Source organism: Agelaius phoeniceus, chromosome 3, assembly GCF_051311805.1.
Source record: "Agelaius phoeniceus isolate bAgePho1 chromosome 3, bAgePho1.hap1, whole genome shotgun sequence".
NCBI classification, from domain to species: domain Eukaryota; kingdom Metazoa; phylum Chordata; class Aves; order Passeriformes; family Icteridae; genus Agelaius; species Agelaius phoeniceus.
In genome coordinates this window covers 48965299-48989966 of record NC_135267.1, presented here as the reverse complement: position 1 = coordinate 48989966, position 24668 = coordinate 48965299, and the positions used below count along the sequence as shown (strand labels likewise).

General features: G+C 37.6%; 1 protein-coding gene across 5 annotated transcripts in view; it reads left to right on the top strand.

The window, feature by feature from the left end:
* HS3ST5 (heparan sulfate-glucosamine 3-sulfotransferase 5) overlaps positions 1–24668 on the top strand; it is a 191081-nt gene that overhangs the window by 83245 nt on the left and 83168 nt on the right. For all 5 annotated transcript variants that reach the window (XM_054629564.2, XM_077175212.1, XM_077175215.1 and 2 more), the window contains exon 2: positions 15349–15556. The gene's annotated coding sequence lies outside the window, so the exon portion shown is untranslated. The remainder of the gene's footprint in view (positions 1–15348; positions 15557–24668) is intronic.

Genomic DNA, 24668 nt, shown 5'->3' with positions numbered 1-24668 from the left:
AACAAAAACAAGGGAAGTTTTTGTCTGTATTAAAAATTGCCTAACTCCTCATAAGGTTTTGTCACATTTTGTGAGGTTTCAGTGTTGTCTGACGTGCAAATCTTCAACACTTCACCTTCAAAGAAGTTAGAAGTCATTTCATCCAGGACGGGTTGCAAGAGTTCTGGGGAAAATATGTGCCTGGTATCTATATTCCTGAAGGGAGGTAGAGGAAGGATAGGAGAGCCACAATAGGAAAGATGAGTGAAAAATAGGAGTCTACCCTTCTGTTTGGATGAATTCTGATCCCAGGTGCTTAAGACAGTGAAGGATTAAAAAGCTGTAGAATTTGTAGGTCATGGTGATCCCCTTGACTTGAGATGATTCATTCACCTCCAACAACTTGGAGGACATGAGACGGAACAGCACCTTTGTGCCTAAAAAAATATTCTGCTGAGAAAGCCTGAGAGCATGGCCAGGGTTATGCTGCTCCTTCAGCTCAATTGTTTTTACCTTGTGTTGCCCAACACACACAGTTCCAAAATCCTCTTCAGCCAGAAAATGAAGCAAAGAAGATTTCTGTCTGTACCATCTGCTTAGACCAGTCCCTTTCTGCAGACTTCCTGCAGGTTTTCTTTCCTGGAAGTCCCATCAGAGTCTTGCTAGTTGGTCTTGAAGAGATATGACAAGAGAATCAGTTAAAAATCCTTAGAACGTCACAGAGTGATGATGGAGGACCAATAAAGTCAACCATTATCAGCACAGCCCGTGTAAGCCAGGAGAGTTGAGAGTGCTTTCTGCTGACCCAACTGTTCTGCAAGGCAGTAAAATCTGTCAGATTTCACAGAATGGCCCTCACCCACCTCCCAGAGCACATGTTCACCATCAGCATTCATTTCTGTATGCATTCCCTGAATGTGATGTGAAAACTCAGTTGAGGTTCAGCTTTCCCTCATCAAGCAGAGCAGTCACATTGCTGAGAAATCAGAAGGGTCTAGCTGGATATGGTGGGAAAATTCAACTCACAGATATAGGAGACTCATTCTTTAGATAGGAGAACCAAGAAAACTGCTTGTAAGAGCTGATACAATAGAGAGTTAATTTGAGTTCAAAATTATGCTATAGTGACATAAAAAATGTGGCAGAAATTATTGTAAAATCAATTTTAACACCCCAGTCTATGCAGATATCAGGTCCATTTTCTATTTGGCTTTCTGATCTCGATGCATTTTCCTAGACTCTTTTTTGTTTGATCACATCCTCGATCAATCTTACACCTGTTGAGTGTTTTTCCCCTTCTTCCTCAGTGCTCACTCCCCTGTGGGTTCATTACAATTTATTTTTCATACGACTGAGCTTTGCACACATCTGTGCCCAGTGCAGGAGCTTCTTGGTATGATTGTCGGCCAAAGATTGTATTCACACAGTTAAATCTTTGGCTCTAAACAGTTTTTCATCAGTGGGGAATGCTAAAGGTCTAAACTATCTTTTTCCCTGTTTAATCCTTGGAGCTTTGTATAAGAATTACTTCACATATTCTTAAAATGAGTGCCACAGGTTTCAGTGTTGTTGGGAGAACTCACAGCTACTAGTCAACAGTTAAAGAGTATTTTTTGTACTGAAACTAATTTACAATTACACACATGTACAGAAACAGTATAAATTTTGAGTAAGTGGCATTTTTTCCTAGGAATAGGTCAGAGATGCAAAATACACAAAAAGTATACTTGCATCCCTTCAGAGCTGGCTTTCTATACTGTATTTATTGTTTTCTAAATATGCAGTGATGCTTGCCAAGTATTGCATAAGACATGAGGGATGCTAAAGATGTGTCAAAACCATCTTTCATTGAGGTATTTTTTAAATTAATCTTTAAGCTCTAAGCTTAAAGCTTGGTAAGGCAGCTCAGTTCAAGAAGGTGTCTTTTTTAGGAAATGGACTCCCTTGTGTTAGATGATTAACTGTCATCATAGATTTTGAGGTTTTACATTTACCATATTCCAAGATCCATAGAAATTCTTGAAAGAATTAATCTTAATATGTTTTCAGATTACATTGAAAACCTATAATGTTGTCTTCTGTCTTTAAAAGCCATGGGGTTATGGATTCGTTTCTATGAATTTTTGATAAAGTGGCCCAGAACAAGAAAAAGAAGTAGTTATTTGTCAAATAATCTCATGAAATTTGTATTGGCTGTTTAAATGCTTGTTTTGTAGAGCTAACCAAGATCATGAAAAACTGCCAGCAGATCCATGAATAAGAAATAGTTTTGTCTTACATAGTATTTACTACTGCAAAGCTTCTACAATTTTATAAGACAATAGATCCCAGTTTATTCAAAGAAGAAAAATTCAATAATGGAAAAAAAATTCATTGCTTAGTTTCATCATTCAGTTCTGTCCCTAATGCAATTGTCATATTAGAAAAACCAAACTTGCAAAGCTGAATGTTTCTAGCAGCTGGTATTGGAACTGAGGTTTCCCTTGGGACAGGGGGGAATAAATCTTTGGTGTCCTGCATGCAGCTACAGATGCACCTGCTAAATCAGCTGTGCTCCTCTGCTCCAACAATTGCATGTCTGTGCCACCACACAGCTCTGGTCCGTGCCACCCAGCCTCTTTGGAACCTCACCTCCTCTTTAAAATATGTATAAATCAGTTTTGTGTGTGGTGCAGCCTGAGTGCTGGGCAAAGCAGAAGGTTGTGCATGGGTACAGAGCATAACATTTGTCTGATTTATCTGCACCAGTCACATTTCCCTTCACCATGGGAAGCCCGATGTGCTGTATCCCTGCAGCCCACCTATCCCACACAAAAGTGTCTGTCTTCTTCCTAAGGGCAAAAGCTGAAATAACTAGAATACTGTTTACCTACTATTTATCCCCCTTTTAGAGATATGAAAGCATGTTCTGAGAAAATAACAAAAAGGTAGATAAAATGCAAGTGATACTATGAAACCACCACCAAATAAAAAAAACCTATATAAACAATTCAATGGATACTAATCTTTCAATCAATCAAAATACTAGGGTGTTTTTAGTCTTGATATTTTCTCAAATATTCATAGTTACCTTAAAGAAAAAGAGAACAATTATATTTCTTTTGAGGGAATGTACAATAGGGCACTAGAATGTGAAAATTAGTTTTCTTTGTTGTGTAATATTATTCTGATAGGGGGGAAAAATGATAAAAGAAGCTAAATGGTTTGGGGTTTAGTTTTGGGATTTTTTAAATCTATGATTCACTAAAGAATGTCTTACAAAGTTTTGTATTACTTGTTACAGCAGTTTTTTATGATGATTCATAGCTGTGACAATTCAGCCTATTGATATCAAAACCACTTTGTGCAATTGCTCTTTGCTCTTTTGTTCCACTGACAATATGCAAAACCCTACTTATATCACTTGGGATGTTTCAGTATTTGAAATTTCTAACTTGAGTCAACTATTTAATCAATATATTTAATAAACCAACAAAGTTTAAAGATTGTTTTCTGCTGTTCCAGGCATCAGTAGGATAAGGAATGACATTGGCTTTGTAGGTTTAAGTTTAAAACAGTGATTTTACCAGCTGTTGGGGAAAACTGCAATTACATTTCCTTTGTGTTTACATTCTGGATATGTTACAAAATTACTGTAATTATGTAGAATAGAACGTGATGATTATATGGTTGGCTTTTTGCATTTCAAAACTATAAAGATATTATAATAACATTACATGTCTAAGTTGCTCTCATAGGAAAGTAAAGGGTACAAGTTTCCTTCTGGCCTTAAATCAAGCTGTTTGTGGTATATTTCAGGTCAACAAGTGCAGGCTGTAGCCACTGCAGTAAGCCCTCCAGAACAAGTTGTCCCTGAACAAAAGGTATTCAATTATTCAATTTGCAAACAACCTTTGAAACACTGAAATGGGAACGAATCTGTTTATCTGGCCTGGCAGCCAACATCTTATTCAAGTCTCATTCCCAGCTAGACTTAGATTACTGAAAAATTCAAACAAGGACCTTCTTTGTAATATTGATCAAGAAAGAAATGCACGTGAGCAAAATGGGTATGTTTTTAACCGTTGCCTGGATAGGTAAATTATTTTTTCTTGCATAAATTACTTTTATACATTGCTTTCTTGGATAACAAGAATTTTGTATCTGTGACACTGCTGAAAGAATATGTTTTTTAATGAAAGAACTCGATGACCTGACCATGATGTGGGTTCCAGTTCTATCAAGGTGCAAGAATAAAATGGTTTCTTTAAATAGTCATAGCCCTGACTCTCATCTTTGGTATATTCCCAGCTTCTAAACCAAACAAAGTGAGTACTTCTGACAAGTGGCAGGAAAGTACACTGGGTGCCTGGGGCTTTGCTCTCCTCTGTGGGGAGAACAAGTGTCCTACTTAAAATTGCTGCAACCTAAGGAGCTACACTGTGCATAGCTTTTGAGTTCTAGATGGGGGATAGTATCAAATAAGTCATCCCACAAGTGCTTTTGGAGGGGGGAGGAGGTAAGAAATAGAATCCAAAAGGAAATTGCAGAAATGTGTATCTTTAAAAGGATTTGGGGTTTTTTAATGGAACTCTTGTTTGAAAACCTTTTTTTCTTCTCTCTTATCAGCTTAGCTTTCCCTGTAAATGTAGAGTCCTAAACTTAACTGGGAAAAATACAGTAAAGCTTCTTTACTAATGTCAAGATAATCTTTTAAACATAAAACCAGAGGATAACAGTATGAATGCTACCTCTAAAACTGGGTCACTCATCACTCTTCTTAAGAAAAGTTATACTTCCGTTCTTCACTTTATCAGAAAAAACATAGTACTCTGATAGGACTAAAAATACTGCTAAAACAGCAGGACATATTTTAAATTATTTTTATTATTCCAACCTATCTTGTTTCACAGAAGTTTCCTTCTTTAAATTTTTTTGAGGGATTACCCAACTTAACTCTTTTCTACTATTCCTTCTTCTTAAATGCTGTAACTGTACTTATATCTGGAGTCCTAAAACTACCTAACTTGTTTCCCAATTACTGCCATGGGTTTCCTAGACAACTGAAAACTTTTCCAGAACACCTTCTGTGTTGCCCTTTCATCATCTCTATGACAGTGATTATCTCAATCTATTCTAAGACTGAGACACAGTGGTGAATTGCTTGTTCCCTCCTTGAACTTAGGATGTGGTTGGCTCTGGGTGAGGATGCTGAATATATTTAATGCTAATTCAGCATTTCTGCACCCCTGGAAAAAAGCTAAATAAAGTTTGAACATGGGGGGGGAAAAATACATTTCTTAGGTGAATGAATGCAGCAATTTTTTTTTGGTCAGACCCTCATTAGTGGAAATCAATGTATCATCATTGACTTCCATGGAGGTATGGCAAATGACATCAACTCAGAGCCTATATGCAGTGATGATGTTTGCATTTGTTGAAGCTTTGAACAAGATCTATAAAGCTTTCATATGGAACAGATTTGTTGCACTGGGAGTTCTTAAGAATTTCTCTTTGGAGTGTTTGAAATTTGCTGGTTTTCAGCCTTTTGACAGTTCTATGAGGTATCATATTTCTTGTTTTGCTGGGATTTCCTAATTAGCAATGCTGAGCAGGAATTGTTTGAAATGCAGTGTAAATTGCTGCATCTCTGTCCATATTGCACATTTTAAAATTAATCTGTTTCATCAGAAATGTGTCTGTAGAAATTAAATGACCACAGCTGCTACACCTGGGTTCTTGAACCTGAAAGTTTGTCTATGCAAGTTCTCATTTGAGAGCTACAGTTCATTTGTATATACATATTTGCAAATAAGATTACTCTTTAGACTTTTCAGCAAAACTTTGAAAAGTTTAAAATTTATTCCCCAAAATAATAAGATACAATTTTGCATATTTTTTTAAATATTTGTTTTCTTTATTTTCTTTCTTTTTTTTTTTTCTGGCTCTGTATAATTTTAAGCTTATTTGATGACAAATAATCATTGTCCATATGAGTCACCACAGGGCCTACAACTGGTGGGCAAGCTCAGCTTCAGAAAAAGAGAAGTGGAGGTTATATGCATACTGTGACAGCAATAAGCCCAAGGGCAAAGCATTCTGTTCTGGAGAAATGAGGGTTAGGTCCTTTGAACCATCTGTCTCACAGGTCTCCAGAGAAGATTATGAAGAAAGGAGTAAGCACTTATTGGACATAGATCTTCCCAGATATTGATTTAAGAATGATCCTTTCTTTGTAGTCCTGAAAGTAGTCCTAAATGGAATAAACTTGGCAGATTAAACCCTTCCTCAGACATGTATCAGTCCCTATTTGTACTGAAACTGTACCTGTTTAGGGCAGGGGGTAGAGAGCATGGCTGAAAATATGCCTGCATGTTTAATTCAGCTCTGCCTGGTTCCTTTTTCATTGCCTTGCTGTAGATCCCTTAAGAAAATCAGAGGTAGAAGTGAAGGATTTATGAACATCAGAAGTCACTTCAGCCTGAGTGCAAGGAGATAAAAGGGGCTGAGCCGACATCAGCATTTTGGTAGACACACACAACTATTTCCATTTTCTGGCATCCAGCTGCCTCTGATATCCATTTCAGACTCTGCTGCTGTATGCAGAGAGCACCTTAGGTTTCAGAGAATGGCCATTGATGATCTTTTTGGGTCACGCTGTGTCAGATCCACCCAATCTGCCACTTAACCATAGCTGTTATGCAAAATTAAGGGGGGATTGTAAGAGAGCAAGAGAGCTCCTTCTCCATAAACACCTGCTTTGAAAAGATGATGTTTTGCTGATGAGTATTTTGTTTTGTGGAGTTTTTCAGAATTTCAGTATTTTTCAGTATTTTTTAGTATTTCAGAGTTCTTTAGGCACAATGATATTTTGTTGCAGTTTTGTAAAGTCCAGAGTCAAAGGATCACATAAGAACCTCAATTTTCATTGTGAAATGAATTAAAATAAGCCTCAAGTTATAGAAAAAGTAAAACCTAGAATGCATGCCCTAACTGCACAGGGAAGATCACCATAAAATAATAGAAAATAATGGCTCTGTTATCAGAGGAGGGGAAAATACTCTGTTTATATTTTAATTCAAAAGAGGTTTTTCAGCTGTAAAAGATTTTTGTGCTACAGCACTGCGGGAAATCCTAAGAAAATTTTTAATCTGCATGTCTTTGAATCTCATGGATTGAGTAGTACACATGTGTAGCTAAATCAATATTCTTCATGTCCAGCTTGTTATGTCAGCATGAAGAGATAACAGAGCCTCTGCTTAACTTTTTGAACCCCATTTTCAAGCTCTCTATGCAAATTATGCACATTAATATTAGTGGAAGTCCCAGTTGAGAAAGGCCTAGGAGGTTGCCTTTAAGTCTTCTTGGCTGCATCATGTAACTCTAGGTTCATAGATTAATTAGGACATGCTAGGGCTGCAAACTAGTGCTGAAAGAGAAGATGAATTGGCCAAGGTTTGTGGCTAAACAAACTTTCTGTGCATCCACAGAAGTTCTATCACTCTTCTCCACAGCCTTTTGAAACATTATCACAAGTAGCATTATTTCAATATGTCTACATATTGAGCAGTTTCTACTCATTTCAAGGTCTTATTATGACTCTGGTGTCTGAGCACCCTAAGGATGTACACTTAATTTCCAAAACTGATATGCATGAGAAGTAAAGTGGTTATTCACTAATGCTAATTGGCTTCTAAAAAGCCAATTCATTTTTCAGATAGCTCTAATCTTGATATGTTAAATAGAAATAGTGGAAGATATTCACCAATGTGAAAAGAAAGTTTTTGAAGCATTCATCTTCCTTTCTCAATGAAGCAGCTTCTGTCACTTGCTTGCCTATCCTTGACAATCTTCATTTTTCAAATGCCTCTTTTTTACTTGTTTTCCCCAGCCATCCTATTTGCTTAGCTGATGAAACTCCGCAAGCCAAAGACAGCAATTCTTGGTGATCCATTCTAGAGGATCTGCTGGTGTTTTGCTAAAGCTGGAAAACACTTGGGTGTAGAAATAAATAACAGCTTACACTATTATCATTTCAGTTGCTTTCCCAATTTGTAATGAAAGTTGCCTCCATTTTTGTGAGGAAAGATTTTTTTCAGGCCTGATTGTTTCTTAAGCAGTATTAGATAAAGAATATCGTGACTACATGCAAAACATCAGAGATATTTTGCTGGATTGATACCATGCTCATTCTTCCAGGTAACCACAAAAAGGAGCAGTTCACCTTAGAGCAGCCTGTAATTATATTTTTCCTTTTTTTTTTTTCCCTATGAGAAAAGATGGTATATTGAAACTGTCTGAGAAATACTTTTTTTTGGTAGTCTTAAGTAAAGTAAATATGACCATGGGGAGGAACTATCTTATCCCAGTAGACATGATGCTGATCTCTTTTGTGCTAAAGTAAATCAAGAATAATTTTACCTATGTCAGTACAGCCACATCAGTGCAATTCTAGTGGGAATATGGAATATGGCACAGCATCTCTGTAAAGAATAATGATAGATTGCAATGGGAATTGTTGTGCCTGTGTATCTCTGCAGGAAGTCTGTGGAATTTGGTATTTTAGAAGGTGGAATGAAAGAAACTTTGAGTTTAAATTAATCAGGGCTGAGTTAATTAATCTGACATGTGACAGGAGAACACTGTGAAACTTTAACCATGTCATCTGAGACTGGACTGAATATCTCTGCTCTGAAAAGGAAAAATGTATTTCAAATCTACTGTTAATATGATAATGGTTGACAGGATTTGGGCAGGATGGGGACTGACATGAAAGCAAATTGGAAATAAAGACTTTTGCTCTATCTCTAATGTGGCTGTTACATGGTGCAGACCAACTCTTGCTGTGTGTGTTTATGGTGGAAACCAGGAAACCAGCAAGATAATTTTGTTAGCACAGGCAAGTTTTTGGATTCTTCGTGGCTGACAGTGTCTTCACTCAAAGTACAGAACCAGTTTCTGAAAAAGCAGCCTTTACTCTGTTAAACAACTGACTGGGTAGCAATAAGCTGCTTTTTTAGTGTGTACAGACTGATACACAATGAATCCAGACCCAGAGTGCTGCCTCGTGCACCTGGCAGCTGTCCCTCTTCGTGCCTGTGGAAAACTCCCATTTCCCCACCAGCTGCAGGTGTCACATGAGGCTGCTGCTGCTGCAGCCAGGAGAGAGAAGGGGTCCAGATTTAAGGTACTGAGATCAAAGGATGCTGCCTTTGAGGAGGGCATTTAAGCAGATACCAGGAGGTTCAGTGCAGCATTACATTGATACATTGCCTGCCTGGAAGTATACTAAAACCCTTCACACTGAGAAGATGTGAAGCTCCTATAAACATAGATTAAATAAATAAGCTGTCCAGTCAAAGAAATTACAACTGAAAAGTATTAATTCATCTAATTTATACGCTTATCAGTTTTGGGAGTGAAAGTGATCAAGGGGAGATATTTAACTGATTTTACAATTGGCCTGTACTTCATTCCCAAGAAGAATTTACTTTAATGGGCAAATATACTGAAAAGATAAGTCATAGTGATATTTGCATTCAGATTATATTTACTGCTCTCTACAATCTGTGCATCTGTGTAAGTCAGCTCAGGTCTGTGAAGTTACGTTTGCGTGGGACTGTACTTCCTCTGGAAAGCTGATGAGGCTGAGACTCTCTGGGTCTCGTGCATAAAATCTGATTTGGGATTCAGAGTACTGCTGTGTAGATTTCACTCAGAAAGATAAGCTCTTTCCTCTGAGCAATGGCTAGCATTTTTGTGGGAAGCAGTGTTTGATCTGTCAGGAGAGCCAGGACTTCTGCTCAGCAGAGTCACCTGGGGGCAAGAGGCCTCAGGGTGCCTCAGGTCCAACCTCTCACTGCAAACAGGCCGGTCACACAGCAAGTACCTGAATGTCATCCCAGTGCTTCTCATCCTCCCACTGGGGACCCTTGAGGAGAGTCTTTTTGGAAGTGTTTCCATCTATTCCACACCCTCCTCTCAGGTGGCTGCAGACCTTCCTTTCTTAGGCTGAACAAACCCAGTTCCCTCATCTCCCTCCCTTGTATCTCATAGGCTGCAGTAATGGGTATTCCTGTGGATTTTCTTGCCTTTGTTTAAAAAGATGGATAACTGGAATGTTTGGAAGCTGCATTTGAGAGGGCAGGAAACAAGACCAAAAATATGGCTGTCCTCCCACTGCCTAACACTAAAATAAAGAAAAGCTTGCCTTTGAACTGGAACAGGAAAGACAGTACCCATTACATAGAAGAGAAGAATTCCTTATTATGGTTTTTCAGCTTTTCAATTACAGATTGTATCAGGCATGCCATGGTAAAATGTAGTAAGCAGCTCTGAAGAGATGAAGCAGCTGATATTAATATATACACAGATGTGGAAGGTAAAAAAATCCATAGCAGTTATCATAATAAATGCTGATTTTACCCATTTCCTTTTGTTCAAAAATAATTTTTGTTATGAATACATGTATTTAAATATATTTGAACATAAAAATACATATATTATGAGTAATAAATTCATAACAAATGTCTTCTTTTTAGATATGGGTCCCTTAACTGCATTCATGAAATCTTTGGACAGGGTTGTCAGTTTGTAATGTGCTGATGAGCATGTGTGAGTCCCACTGGCCCCTGTCATTTTCTCACTGTCACACAAGGCTGTTGAGGGTCACTATGTGTTGTAGCCTTCCCTTCCCAGTGAGCAGAGTGTATCCCTGCTGCCAGGGCTGTGATATGAGTGCTGTCACAGCCCCATCCTCTCCTTGTACCCTTTTGCACTGTGCCTCCAGTAAGTGTGATGAAAAGCATCTCTGCACCCAGGCAGGGATGCTGGGCCACTAGCTGTTCCTTTTACTGACTCTCAGATAAAACAGGTTTCCTGCCAAGAAAATTCACATTGGCTTTGCCTCTGCAAGGGGGTCTCTCCCCAAGTGGAAATTCATTATTTATTTCCTCCAAGAACAAGTGATTTCCTCATAAAGCTGACCTATTTCTGTAGATCATGCTCCAGTTTCCGCTGCTGTAGCTGTCTGTACAGTTGTGCTAATGTGCTGGATTTACATCAGTAAAGCCGCCACTCCTGTCACAGGTGGCAATTTGTACTGAATAATTGTAGCAGAGCTCGTGCACAAGAACCCATGTAAAGTGTATATTGTGCATATTTATTGTACATATGAAATATAGTGGGTTATAGGAAAATACATGCACTTTTGTGGTACTTTGAACAGTACTCAGGCATAAATGAGATTTTGTGTGCTGTACATGTTCTATGTTACTTTGAGAATATTTGTTCATTATTATTTTATTCTTGTTTTTCTTATTAAATATTAACTGCAACGCAGCCTTATTATTTAAGACTACTACCTCCAGAGATTTACTGCACATTTCACACCTTTTTTTAATGTAATTTTAGTCTGATAATTTTTTGACTCGTTATAAATTTCTCAGTGTAGACTCACTGCACTAGGTTTACACCATAGTAACACATAACTCAGTGTGGAATGCTGATCTCACCTTTTGCCTGACAGTTAAATAGAGGAAAAAGAGGAGATTTGTGCTTATTTTGAAATGTGGACACACTAGCACAGTGTTTACCAACTATTATTATCTTGATGCAAATTTTCTCAGCCATGTTTTATCACTGAAATTTGGGTTCAAAAGGAAAAATATATATTTTTAAAAATGCAGGTTGCTAGTGTTCACCTTTTTGGTGGCAAATCATTTATCTGCTTGAAATTCATTCTATCATGCAACCAGAACTGGAACTGGTTTGGACCTGAAAAGCTGATGGTGAGCACAGTGGTGGGGTTGCCATTGTGGCTTGCCATGGCTTCACACACCTTTAAAACACTTTGAATAACAGCTGAAAAGGTAATATGTGGCATGTCAAAATTTGCAAGCATGGAGGGTTATTTCCCTGAGGGTAAGTGTGCTTCATACTTATGGAGCAGGTGGAAAAAGCAATCTGTAAAAATTCATCCCATATTCCATCAGGAGCTCCTGGACTATGTGCAGTCATCTCTGAAGGACTGTGCTGGAGGGCTTCCCAACTCTACTGCCCCAAGGCTGTCTGTCAGAAAGATTTATCCCAGAGACACAAACGCTAGAAGCTCTGGCTTCTTAGAAGTTGGGGCAGTCTGATTATCAAGGTTGAACAGATGCCGTAGGCTCAGAAATTTGGGGGTTTTCTGAAAATTATTTTTATGAAGCAGTGAAGTCAGGGGAAGCCTGAAAACGATAATATGTGTAAATGACTGATCATTGATTTTATTTTCTTTTTCTTTGTCTCCAGTCACACAATTATGGCTCTCTGTATCTATTTTCATGACATTATGGTAAATTCATTTTTTGTAGGGAATCTGACGGTGATTTGAACCTTCCAGAGTAGCCTTGACACTTTCAGAGTTAATGCCTTCTGTCTAATTTTGTAGAAGTCTTAAGTGTGATTCAGCTCTCATGGTTTAATCTAACTTTTTTATTTTTCATTGAAATGGACATGGTGTAGGCAGGTGACCGGATTTTGTGTATGATTTGAAGAATAACTTTCATGCGTATAAAGAGGAGGTCACCTACAATGTCCAAGTGTTTAGCTGTTTGCTATTTTCTGGACTAGAAAAAAAATTAAAAACCAAAACAAAATAAAATATTTGAAAATTTATTTTTAAATTCTTCCTTTACAGGATCAAGAGACTCTTGTCATCTGTTTTTATAATATTTTCTGCACGGTGCTTCTTTTTTCAAAACTCTCCTGCAGCTAACAGATTCAGAAAAGGAAACCTGCAAATCAACTCAAGTCCATTATTTAAAATAAACAAATGTAATCTTCAGCAAGACTTATTTTGGTGTGGACAAAGACTCTAGTCTTAGGTAGAGTGGATAAAAACACTTTTAAAATAGATAGTCATTAAACAAGACACTCTAGCATTCACATTAGCACAAACAGAAACAGTTAAATTAGAAATCAAATCAGAAAAAAAAATTATCCCATTTAATTTGATTTTTCACTTCATATGTATTCATTTAAACTGTTTACAATAAATAAACTGATTCTGTTTGTGATCATTTATCTAAAATTACATATATTGATGTTCACGCATATTCCACATTGAATTGTGGCTTTTATTGGTAGATCTGTCATTCCTGAAATTTATTGTATATAATTAATGAGTCTTCATCAAATAATGGAAGATAAATTCCATCTGAGTTTGAAAACAATCTATTCCTTGTAGAATATAAACAGTATCCATTTTATAAATAAATCTACATACTGTCAACACATTATTGACTAATCTCCTCAAGCCTGATGGGAAACCAGTCCTTTCTGCAGATACAGAATGACTGTAAAATGATAGGACTTTTAACAACATTATTCTCAGGGAGCTTAACTACTGCCCTGAAAAAATTTAAGTCATTTACTTCATGCAATACACCTTGGAAAGAGGGAAAATATTTATATGCAGCTTTTCTCCAAAAGTGTTTTCAAATCTCTCTTCTTTTCTCTGAAACCTCAAAGGTGGTGATGATTGCCATGGCACAGCCCTTAGAATGCATTTTATTTTCCTTGTGAACAACTCAGCTGAAAATCCTTTAACTCAGAGCAGGTCTTATTCATGATACATTAGGAACCCTTGAGAGCTCCCTCTTAAGGGATTTATCACATTTGTTTCCCTCACTGTCTCTGCTGCACATAGGAGTGATAACAAACACTGTTTGGATCTAATGCTACAATCTATATCTCTAAATATCACTGGCATCAAAGAATCAGACCATTATGATTTTCAAAGCCTCATTCACACAACTGAGAGACAAGTTCATTGTCTTCTTGATGTGACTATTAATATCCCCCCAGGGAGAGCTTATAGGTTCACAGAGGCGTTTTCTAGGGTTTGTTTGTTTGTTTGCTTTCCAGAGCCAACTTATTAGCTCTCAAAGATACTGTACATGATACTGGCACGATTTCTCAGAGCAGTAGTTGAGATGTTTTATTAGGTATTTCAGCTGAACATTTACTCTCTGAAACTGAGCTATCCAAAGAGGGCTTTTGGGACACTATCAATTCGGTCTAATGTATGAGCTCAAATTATTGTATCATTATAATATGCTGCTTGGTGTCTTTTGCCATTGATTTGCCTACATTTTTTAAATTGCTCAATCAGAAGCCATTTATCTGATAAATTATTAATGAATAAATGTTTGTGATGGAAAAACAAAATACTCAGCATTGCAAATCATGTATCCTACAGGCAACAACAGTCAGAAGTAAACTGCTCTTGAGCCAAGTAAGTGGTTTATGTAATGTGGATGGAAATTATATGTTGACATAAACACTTCATTGCAAAGAAAGGATGGCTACTATTCTCCTAGACTTTTACAAGACTCTTGTGCATTTATATGTTCTTTCATAGGTACAAAATTTAGTTTCAAGTGTGCAAAGGCATCTGCAATTTTCAGACTCCAACCATACTGCAAAGTTGCTCAGACTGGTTGTTCTTTGCAATATTTTTGTAGAAACCTTTTGATTTAATGTTGATCCTCTACTCACAAGTATTTTTTTTCAGCTAACAAAATAATTGCAGAGTTAATGTCTTTTGGCAGGTCACATTGACATTGATGATTTTGAGGGCTTAACTGTATTCCAAATTCCTTGAGACTTGATTTACTTTGAATGAAAGTAGATACGTTCATGCCCGAAGCTAGAAATTGTAGTACAGGGTTTGCAATTAAATACCATATTCACATTTGTCTCTGTGACCCACGTCTTCAATATGGAGGCATAGTCAGATTATTAAAAAAACCTCAAAAAACCACAGAAAATCAAAAAAAAAGACAGGATCGTCTAAACAATTCTCACTAAATGCTGTTACCATTTTCTCCAGATGTGTTTTGCATTGTCCTCAGTGTAAAAGTAGTTTTTCCAATGATTTACAAAATGGCTACAAAATACATTTCTGGTCAATGTCAAGGGTGAAATGTAGCAGAGTAGCAGTAGAACGAACAATATATTACCTCTCTCCAGTAAATATCTAACATTCCTTTTCTTGTAACTCACTTAAAGTAAGCGTAATTAGCCATTTTCAGTCATTAGGTATGACTTTTGTTTGGGACTCAGTATTATGAAATGCATTTGTTGCAATTTTCCTTCCCCCTTCCCCTTCCCTTCTAACCTGTGCTCCAGATTCCAGGCTGCCAATGTTTACAAGACACTGACACAGTACTTCCAGAAACATGACCTGGCATGCACTACCTCTGGGGCCCTACTGCAAAAAATTTCTTTTCATTCATCCTCAGGGAAACTGAGGGTTTGGGTTATTTCATTTCTTTGGTTTATTGGGTGGTTTTGATTTTTTTTTTATTTTCAAATATGCAGCAAGTGTCTTCTCTTTTTGTACAGGCTCAGCAAGTTGTACACCATTTCGGCAGAGATGCCTGATCTTTCCATCTGCATACCTGGAGGTGCTTTATTCCCTGAATGGTCTTTTCAGTAACCACTAAAGACTTCTTGGGACTGAACACTGGAACAGATGAGTTAAATCCTTCTGGAATGTTCTTCATCAGACACAGACGTACGGGACTTTCTGGATGTGCCTAAGGACACAAAGGTCAGTGTCTTCCCTAAAAGCCTCAGGTTTCAGGACTGTTTCATTCCATCTTTAGCACCAGGGACTATGTTTCAATTTGTTGCTTGAACAGGGACACAGATGAGTAAAATGGTGATTAACACAACATTTATATAGATGTGATCATTCTTTTAACTGCCTCATTATAAATGTGCTTAGTGAGGTCAGGCAACCTAAAGGCTTCTAAATGACTAGCTGGCCACCAAGAGAAAGCTGTGCCCATGCTCTGAGCTCGATTGCCATTAATCATTTTGTGGCATTTCTTCTAGACTTGTGTTTTGTGCATTTCAACCACTCTCACTTGATTTACAACCTGTAAAAAGGGGACAATATTCTATTTTGTTCATGAGATGATTCTTTACAGTCAGTGGGGGTCAGAGTGTTTGTTAACTGTGTGCTTGATTGCTCTAGATGGCATGGAGGCTTTAGGGGAATGCCAAAGACATTCATAGCATGTTGGAAAAAATTAATTTCTTATTAATGGCAGCTATTCATATTCCAGAAACTGTGTGATTTTGATAATATGCTTCATCTACCCTTTGATTTCTCCTAAAATATTATTTAATCTGCTGATATTATTCTGACACTACTTTGCCATCTCAGGAAATCAACCTTGACCAGAACAATTCACTGACATAATTTTTTCTATGGTATGATTGAAAACATAGAAGAAATAATTTTGTAAGCAGATACATGCTCAGAAAGGTGGTAGAATGTGTGTGGGCATATGTGCTCATCAAGTCATGTCTCAGACACATAACTGACAAGGAAAGTAGCAGGATCATAAAGATACATCAGGATTTTCAGCACTAATCATAACACTATAAAAACCACTATGTTTATAATGATGTGGATCATGCTATGAGCAGTAGAGAAGAAAAGTGAACAATCCTAACCTTGATTTTATTCTATGATTGCCATCTGTTTTTCATTTTTTGCAGAATATTCTTCAGGATTCATGCTCTGTCTGGGTTTGGGGGAAGAGGGGGAAAAGTTGTTTTCAGTTTCATTGAGTCAACTTCATCTTATTTCATAGGGACATTGAAAAAAAACCCTGGTTTTACAGATACTACTTTTTCTTATTAAGCATCTCCTATTAAGTCCATTAAAATCTATTAAAATAATTTCAGGAAACCTATTGGCTAAAGTGGACAGAACTCAAACTTGATGTAATTAAACTATATAAATTGAGTTCTGCTTTTTCTTTTTTGTGGAGGGTTTCTAGTGCTATCATCTGAATAATAGCTTTCTAATCAGCCTTCTTCTATCTGCTACCCTAGCTAGCATTTGAGTTTGTATTCTAAACACCTACTCCCCATATAAAATAAACAAAAGATAAAAATATCATCCCTCATCAAAAAGAAGTTTGCCCATTGGCACCAAATATCTACTGCAGATAGGAGGAGAAGCAAAACAAATAAAAAAACCAATACAGTTTTATTTTATCTAAGTTCTATTGAAGTTACAGAGAATCTTTGTAACAGACTTCAGTAGGAACAAGAAGATGAGTATAAAAATACAGACTCCATTTAAAAGAAGAAGGTTAGAGGAGTTGCAAGATTGTACAAAGTTTGCTGTGTGGAGGAGAGCTGTGTTAGTTTTGTGAGGTGCCTTCAAGGTGATGCCTAAATATTTTCCAAGAAAATCAAATTGATATAAGAACATATGTTGTAACTTTAATATGTGGACTTTTTAAGTAATATTACATCTTTTATACCTGTGTGTGTGTGTATACTGTGAGGTTAATGAATATCTCAGTTACAGAGTTAAAATGCCAAATGTGTTGTAAACTCCATCTTCCTGCATTGTATGTTTGTGCCTGGGATGTTTGTGTAATAGGTCTGTATGTGACTGATAAATAAACATAAAGGATAGGATTATGGGTTTGGCTAGCTCAGCATAGTTGTTGATAGAACCTTGCTGGTTTAGGACAGATAATGCTGGAAGATAGGATCGTGGAATGGTTTAGGATGGCAGGGATCTTGTAGGTCATCAGTTACAACCCCCCTGCCATGGGCCAGGACACCTTCCAGTAGACCAGGCTGCCAAAGCCTCATCCAGCCTGGCCTTGAATATATCCAGGGTATCCACAACTTCTCTGGGCAACCTCTGCCACTACTTCACCACTGTGAATAAAGAATTTCTTCCCAACATTTAATCTAAACCTACTCTCTTTCAGGTTAAAGCCATTGCCCCTTGTCCTGTCACTATTTGCCAATATAAAAAGTCCCTCATCCTCCTTGTTATAAACCCTCTTAAGGTACTGGAAAGCTGCTATAAGGTCTCCCAGAAGCCTTCTATTCTCCAGGCTGAACAACACAAGTTCTCTTAGCCTGTCTTCATAGGGGAAGTGCTCCATCCCTGTAATCACCTTAGTGGCTCTCCTCTGGAGCTGCTCTGGGAGGTCCATATGTTTCTTATGCTGAGGACTCTGGACCTGGATGCAGCATGCAGGTGGGGCCTCACAAGGGCAGAGCTGAGGAGGAGAACCACCTCCCTCAACCTGCTGCTGACCTTTCTCTTTTGAAGCAGTCACAAGATGTGGTTGGCCTTCTGGGCAATGAGAGAATAGTGTTGGCTCATGTCCAGTTTTTCCTCCATGAGAAACCCCAAGTCCTTCTCCACACGGCTGCTGTCAATGAGTTTGTCTCCCAGTACTCATACCCAGAACTTGCGCTTGGACTTGTTGTACTTCGTGAGATTAAGTATCCTCCATATCTTTCACTTTGCTTACAGTATTGCTACTAAAGCATACATTCATTAATACCAATATTTGGTATTTTGGATATAAATTTGGATATAAAATGGTGTAAAAAAATTTCCTTTATTTTTCATTTTTGTGGATTTCATGGCTAATGCCACAAAAATGTTGCAAACATTATTTGATAGATTGGAGAACAAATTGTCTTTGACAGGTAATAGACATGTTTGTTTAAACAGTGCAAATCAAAATGAATAAGCTAAATTATCTGACTGACTGTAAAACTGGTGGACTTCCACCTGTCCAAATTTTCCATGGTTAATTTTTGTTACTGGCTGAATTTTATCGAAGATGTGCAACTAGATTTATACACAAGGCCTGCAAAAGCTTAGGTAGCAAAAGTAGGAAAATACCCTGATTTAAGTGAATAAATGATGGTTATACTGAATTGAGTACCCATAATGTGCATTTAGTGGGGGGGGGGGGGGCGGGGGGGGTAGGAAAGGCTTGTGAACTGGGAACATTTGGCATAACCTGAGATTTAAAACTGATCCTTGAGATTTTGTGCTAAGCCTACAGCATACAGACTGTATCCTGGAGGCTACAACTTTCTCCCAGAGGTTGGGAGGAGAGTCCCCTGACACAGGAAACACTGAATTCTGCCCTTCCATGTCCTAGGAGGTTGAATTAATGTGTGGAAACAAAAATGTCTTCTGTCAAATATATTTTGTGACAAAAAACCCCAGAAGTGATCTATCCACCGTTTCAGAAGTAGGTCAGAGCTGTGAATCCTAATCTAAAGCAACAAGACTGAAACTCAGCATAAGGTCCCTTAAGATCCAGAAAAACAGGTTGTGTTTAAGATATGTCTGGACCCTTGTCATCACCTTTGCCTGTCTCATTGGTCCTCCTGAGAACCACCTTTCACACGAGAGTGACCTCATCTTCCTCTCAGCCAGTGCTTCTTATCAGAAAGCATAAAGCTACATACAAACAATGTAACAGCAAAACAAGGCTTGGGAATGAGCTTGATCCCTGGCTCCTGCTCATCCATCCAATCTATTCACTTGTTTCCTTGGTTTTGCCCCACAGTCCCATGAAATGCTCAGTAGATTTCAGGGAGCAGGCAGGGAAGGGACAGTTTCCAAGAAGCAGCTGAGAATACAGGCACCTTTTTTTTGCGGTAGAGAGACAGGCTCACTCAAACTATGGGCAAGAGAATTAGTCCTGGTTTGTTCAACTTAGAAACACACATCCTGCCAAGTGTTGCAAAGCCCCCACTGCTTCCAGTGGGAGCACAGACATCTTTTATCGTGAATGTTTTCACTGGTCACCACTTAAAGGACAGAGAATTTGAGGAGAATAAGCCGAGACACCTCCTCTTCCATTTTGAACTCTTAAAGAGGATGTAATGAAAAGTATTTGCAGTATGTATTGCTTTCTCACAGTAGAAAGCAATTGCTCAAACAACTACAGTGGCCTCTAATCCTTATCCCCAGGGCCTTTTTCTTTTTTTTTTTTTTCCTTTCATGTCATTTCTGGCTTTAATGAAATGACATGAATGAAGATATGTTTACTGTGCTACTCTTGTGGCAGAAACTTATCCCCTGTGTCTTCTTGTAAACTCATGGTCTTTTGCTCTCTTTTGTATATAGTCTTTTCTGGAAACTTTCAATATGATTTTACCTTAGTAGCATGTTAGACATCACATCTATTAGCTGATTCTGATATCTGTCATGCAACTTCCTCCCATGTAAATTAAAAAACTTCTAAACATAGATTTTTTTCCAGTAAAAAAATGAGAGAGATATGATAATAAGCTTTAACAATATAACAATTAAATAATTAAAGCATAAACCCATAAATTCTAGACACTTTGTCTCTTCTATTAAAAATGTGAATATCAAACATTTTTTACAAGAGGTAGCAAAGGATTTATGGCTTTCCCTCTCTCAATAATTTAATTCATGTAAGATTTAAAAAATATTTGACTTAAGAAAATGTGGGCATTTTTACTTACTTGGAAAAAAGGCATTTTAAACAGCAGGATGTAATTTCAGACTATTTGCAGTCAAGAGGCCTCTGCTGAGCAAAATACTCATTCAATTTAGGAATGCAGATTATAATAATTTTCCTATCTCCCTCACAGCAGGATTCCTGCCATCGTTTTGCAAACCCACAGGTTGCAGTATTGAATGACTAGCTAACTTCAGTTTCAGGTAACACACGCTTTAAATGTGTTCTCATTAGCTCAACTTAGTTATAATGCAAAGCTGCTTAGTTTCACCAAGTGAAATGGGATACACTTAAATTGCCTCATCTAATATAATACTCCTTAATACATGCAAAGTGGTTTATGATGGCAAAGCTTGTAGAGCATGAAAATCAGCAGGGAAAGTAAGGTTTTCTGGCTAAAATTGTCAAAAAGAAGTCCTATTTTATATCATTTCTTTTTAAAGAGGTTAAGAATGAGGAAAGACAGATTGGAGTAAAAAATAATCAGTCTAGAAAAATGCAAATTTAGCACATTAACCTTTTAATATATCAGCTCTACCAAACAAGAAAATTATCAACTGAAGCTGTTCTTTCAGTAATATCCTTTGCACTGTAAAATTAAATGTAAAATACACGGTGTCCAAAATGTATTGCAGTAAGAAACAATATTCTTCATTCTATCTATTTTATGCAGGGAGTCTTATATTGTGCACCATGTTTCCATTTGCTAGTATTACAACAATAGCAATATCCAGCTTGGTGTGGCTGTATTAATTTGCAGGGACTTTTTAATTTCAGGCAAAGAATTACTTATCTCTCTTCCTCCTTTAAATGCTGAGTGAATATACCCCAATCTTGTATACTTTGCAGACACAAATTATGGTTTCAGTAGGACCCCAGAAAAACTGGTAACATCATTTCCTTTTCTTCCCAATATCCTGCACCTGCAGTCTGACCATAAGACTATAAATCCCTTTCCTACATCCCTTTCCAATACTTCCAGAAAACTCCAGAGAGGTGCTAAGCTGCTGCAGGCTTTGCAGATGACACCCAAGTGTATATCTCACTTTCTGCAGATGTAACCAGAGCCATCATAAAGATGTTGCACTGCCTAGAGGAAAATGGCTCCTGGAGAAGAGCATCTGGCTGAGAATAAATTTGGGTGAGATCCAGACAATACTGGTTGAAAGACAGAAATGTTCCAGACAGCCAGTTGAGCAAGATTCCTATGTTCATGCCTTAAGCATTAGTTTGCAATGAGGCTGTTCATATCCTTGGAAAAAGGCAGGATAAGTGCATTGCTCAGCTGTGGCCCCAGAGAATGAACCAAGAACTCTTCACAGTCCAGTTAAAAGCATCTGCAACACTTTTTTTTGGTTTGTTTTTTTTTTTTTAAGTCTGTGTTAGTTTCCACTTTGCTTACAATATGAGGCAGCAAAACCAACAAAATCTAGAAAATGCTCACACACCTCCAAGAAGAAGGCCTAGCCACAAAGATCTCTCTGCTTCATTTCTACAACTCACAGTATCCAGGGCTGTTTGGCTCTTCACAGTAAGAGAACATTGCTCCTGCAGTGCAGTGTTTCCAAGGCTCATATTTGCATCAGGATAGTAAGCACTAATCTTGTTCTCAAAGGTACAGCCATTTTAGTTCTCTTGATATCCACAATTGCTTTTTCATTTCCTGCAAATGGACAGCTTCTACAAGAAACAATCTGAAACTTTCTGAGCAAAGAGGGTTCCTGAGGGAGGTTTAATGATTCTCTTCTGGTGAGCTTTTAGGATCTGTACATACTGCAGAAGCCTTTCAGCAAAGAATTTACTTCCAGAGGTCCTGTATGTCTGCTTAAATTATGACTTCTACTCTTGGGGGCAAAAAGGTTAAAGACAGATGATTTAAACTCTGGGAGGTCATACAAACATCCTTCATCAGGGATATTTCAGGATACAACAGCTCTTACGGTAACAAAGTAGAGATGAAAGCATACATGAAAACTATAAACAAGTAATGTCCCATGAAAACACACAACTGGAAAAGCCACACACAATACTTCTGGGGAAGATGGAATCCAGTTTCAGGATGGAGCAGGTCTTTGAACCAGGTCTCAAGCCTTGATGAAAAATTATGAATGTCTTTATGAAGGAGAAGTAACTGTAAAACTCTTGGTAGTCACTGTAAAAACCTTGAACATTCTACCTGAAGGCATTATCCTTTTTTTTTACTCAGTTTCCTCAACAGGGAACAGAAAAAGGCATCCTGGGGTCTTTTTCTTGAGGAGTTTGTTGGTGTAAGCAGTCACCTACAGTTTAGTCACCTAGATTTTCTGAGGTCACAATATGACTAAGTAAGATGTGCTCCTCTAAATATTTCCCTTGTATTTCTTTCAGTTCACATTTAAGAGTAAGAAAGAATAACATAACAATACAGATCTTCAGCTTTTTACCTTTCTTACTGATGACTGCATAGTTTTGGTTTTTGGGGGATACTTCTCAGAAATTTCTCAGAAATGTCTCAAAAGCAAAGATGCATTCAGGGAGTGTTCAAGTCATCCTGTTAATTTTCCATGTATGTTTTGCGTATATGAACTGGAACATTGATCTTGATTGGTTAATCTTTGGGCCTCACAGGGAAAATACATTCCTAGAACATTTTCCTCCTGGTAATGCCTTCCTTGTAGTCACTTGTTGGCTTGCCAGCTGTGCTGCTTATCACAGCTTCATTCACTTTTTGAAAACTCTTTAAAATGTTTCCATTAAAAGCTGTGTAAAAAACTCAGTGCATGCCTGTGAAACACTCATAGGAACATGTAGTTATTGGGAGGAATAAAATAAAAATGCAAAGCTACTATTCAATTGGTATGTGCACAGCCATGCTGTACTTATTGCCATCATGAATAAAGCATTTGTTTTGCTAAATTGTACGTGTATTCCTAGAGGGGTACTTAAAAGACAGAGTTTGTTAGAGAAGTCATGTAAATGCAGAATTTCTCCTGTTTCAGTGTTCAAATCATAAGGTATAATCATAAATCCTGACAGCAGTCTGACCAGCTAAAAGGGCACACGGGACTCCACTAGAAATCTGGAAATTTCTTTTCCATGACCACCTGTATAACCCAGCTCCTCTAAGGAATGAACAACCAGCCAATCCATGTCATGGTCTAGTGGCGTTGTCCCTCTCCAAATGCCCTGTCAGTGCAAGAAGTCCCAGCAGAGAAAGGGCAGTAAACACTCCAAAACACTTTCCTGATCAGCCTCTGCCTCCTGGAGCCTTTGCAAATCACGAGCTGCTGTGTGAACATTTTGCTCTCGAGGGGATATAATGAAAGCTGACATGCTTTTATCTGCTAGGAGACTCACAGGAAATAGTGCCATAAAAATACTGGGTTCCCTGGGGACTTTATGCTTGTTGATTTGGTTGGTGCTTTTTTCTATATTTTGAACTGTTACTTGAAAGCTTAAATCATTCTTCCTTCCATAAAAGAGAGTTACCAACCTAATTGCAAGATGCGTATACTAAAGCTTGCCAAATACCTTCTGTGTCCTTTCTGATTGTTCTGGTAGAGGGTGGCATTTTCTTTCCTTTATTAGTTTGCTGGCATCTTGATGAAGATCAAGAAAACTACTGTTTTAATGGGCTTCACAAAGTGATTCCTACTTTAACAGCTTTTCAAATACCTCTTAATATTTCAAATATACCACAACTATACTTACGAAAATTTAGTCAGAAATTTCTTTTAACTTACAAAAAGGGAAAAAACCTAAATAGCTTCCCTTTCCTTATTGTTTTTGATTTACTGTTCTTTTTACTGTAGCACAGTACAAAACTTTTATGTTTCGTAGCACAAATACTAGTCTCTGATTTTTCCTCCTTGAAGGTTAATGGGCATAGAAATGAAGTAGTAATGGCATTTTCTTTCCATAAAGAACTTGCTTTTACAGCTGTTTAAATTGTGTGATTCCATCACATGATAATATATACATATTTCTATGTGGATATCTGTTGGAACATTGAGAGTGTCAGCTACACCTTCATGAAGTCAAAAGGCTTACCATAAACAAAGTTTGGATGTTTGCTATTTTAACATTACATCTGTATTGTGGATGTAGCATTCTAAAACTATGCAAATTCATACAATGGATAGAACTTTCTGATGTAATTTTTTTGTCCAATGTTTTGTAACACTAAGTTATTCCTAAATTATCTCCTTAAGAACAAAAGTCAGTGTTCTCATATATGCTTCAGGATTATTGTCATGGTCCTAGAAGGATGCAAATACCAGAAGTATAATACAAGCAGAATCTGAATAAAGAAACTCACCATTTGAAGATTCACAAGGATCTTAGCTTGCAAGAAAGCTTGTCACTTCAAATTCTGTCATCACCCAGCCCAGAAGCATT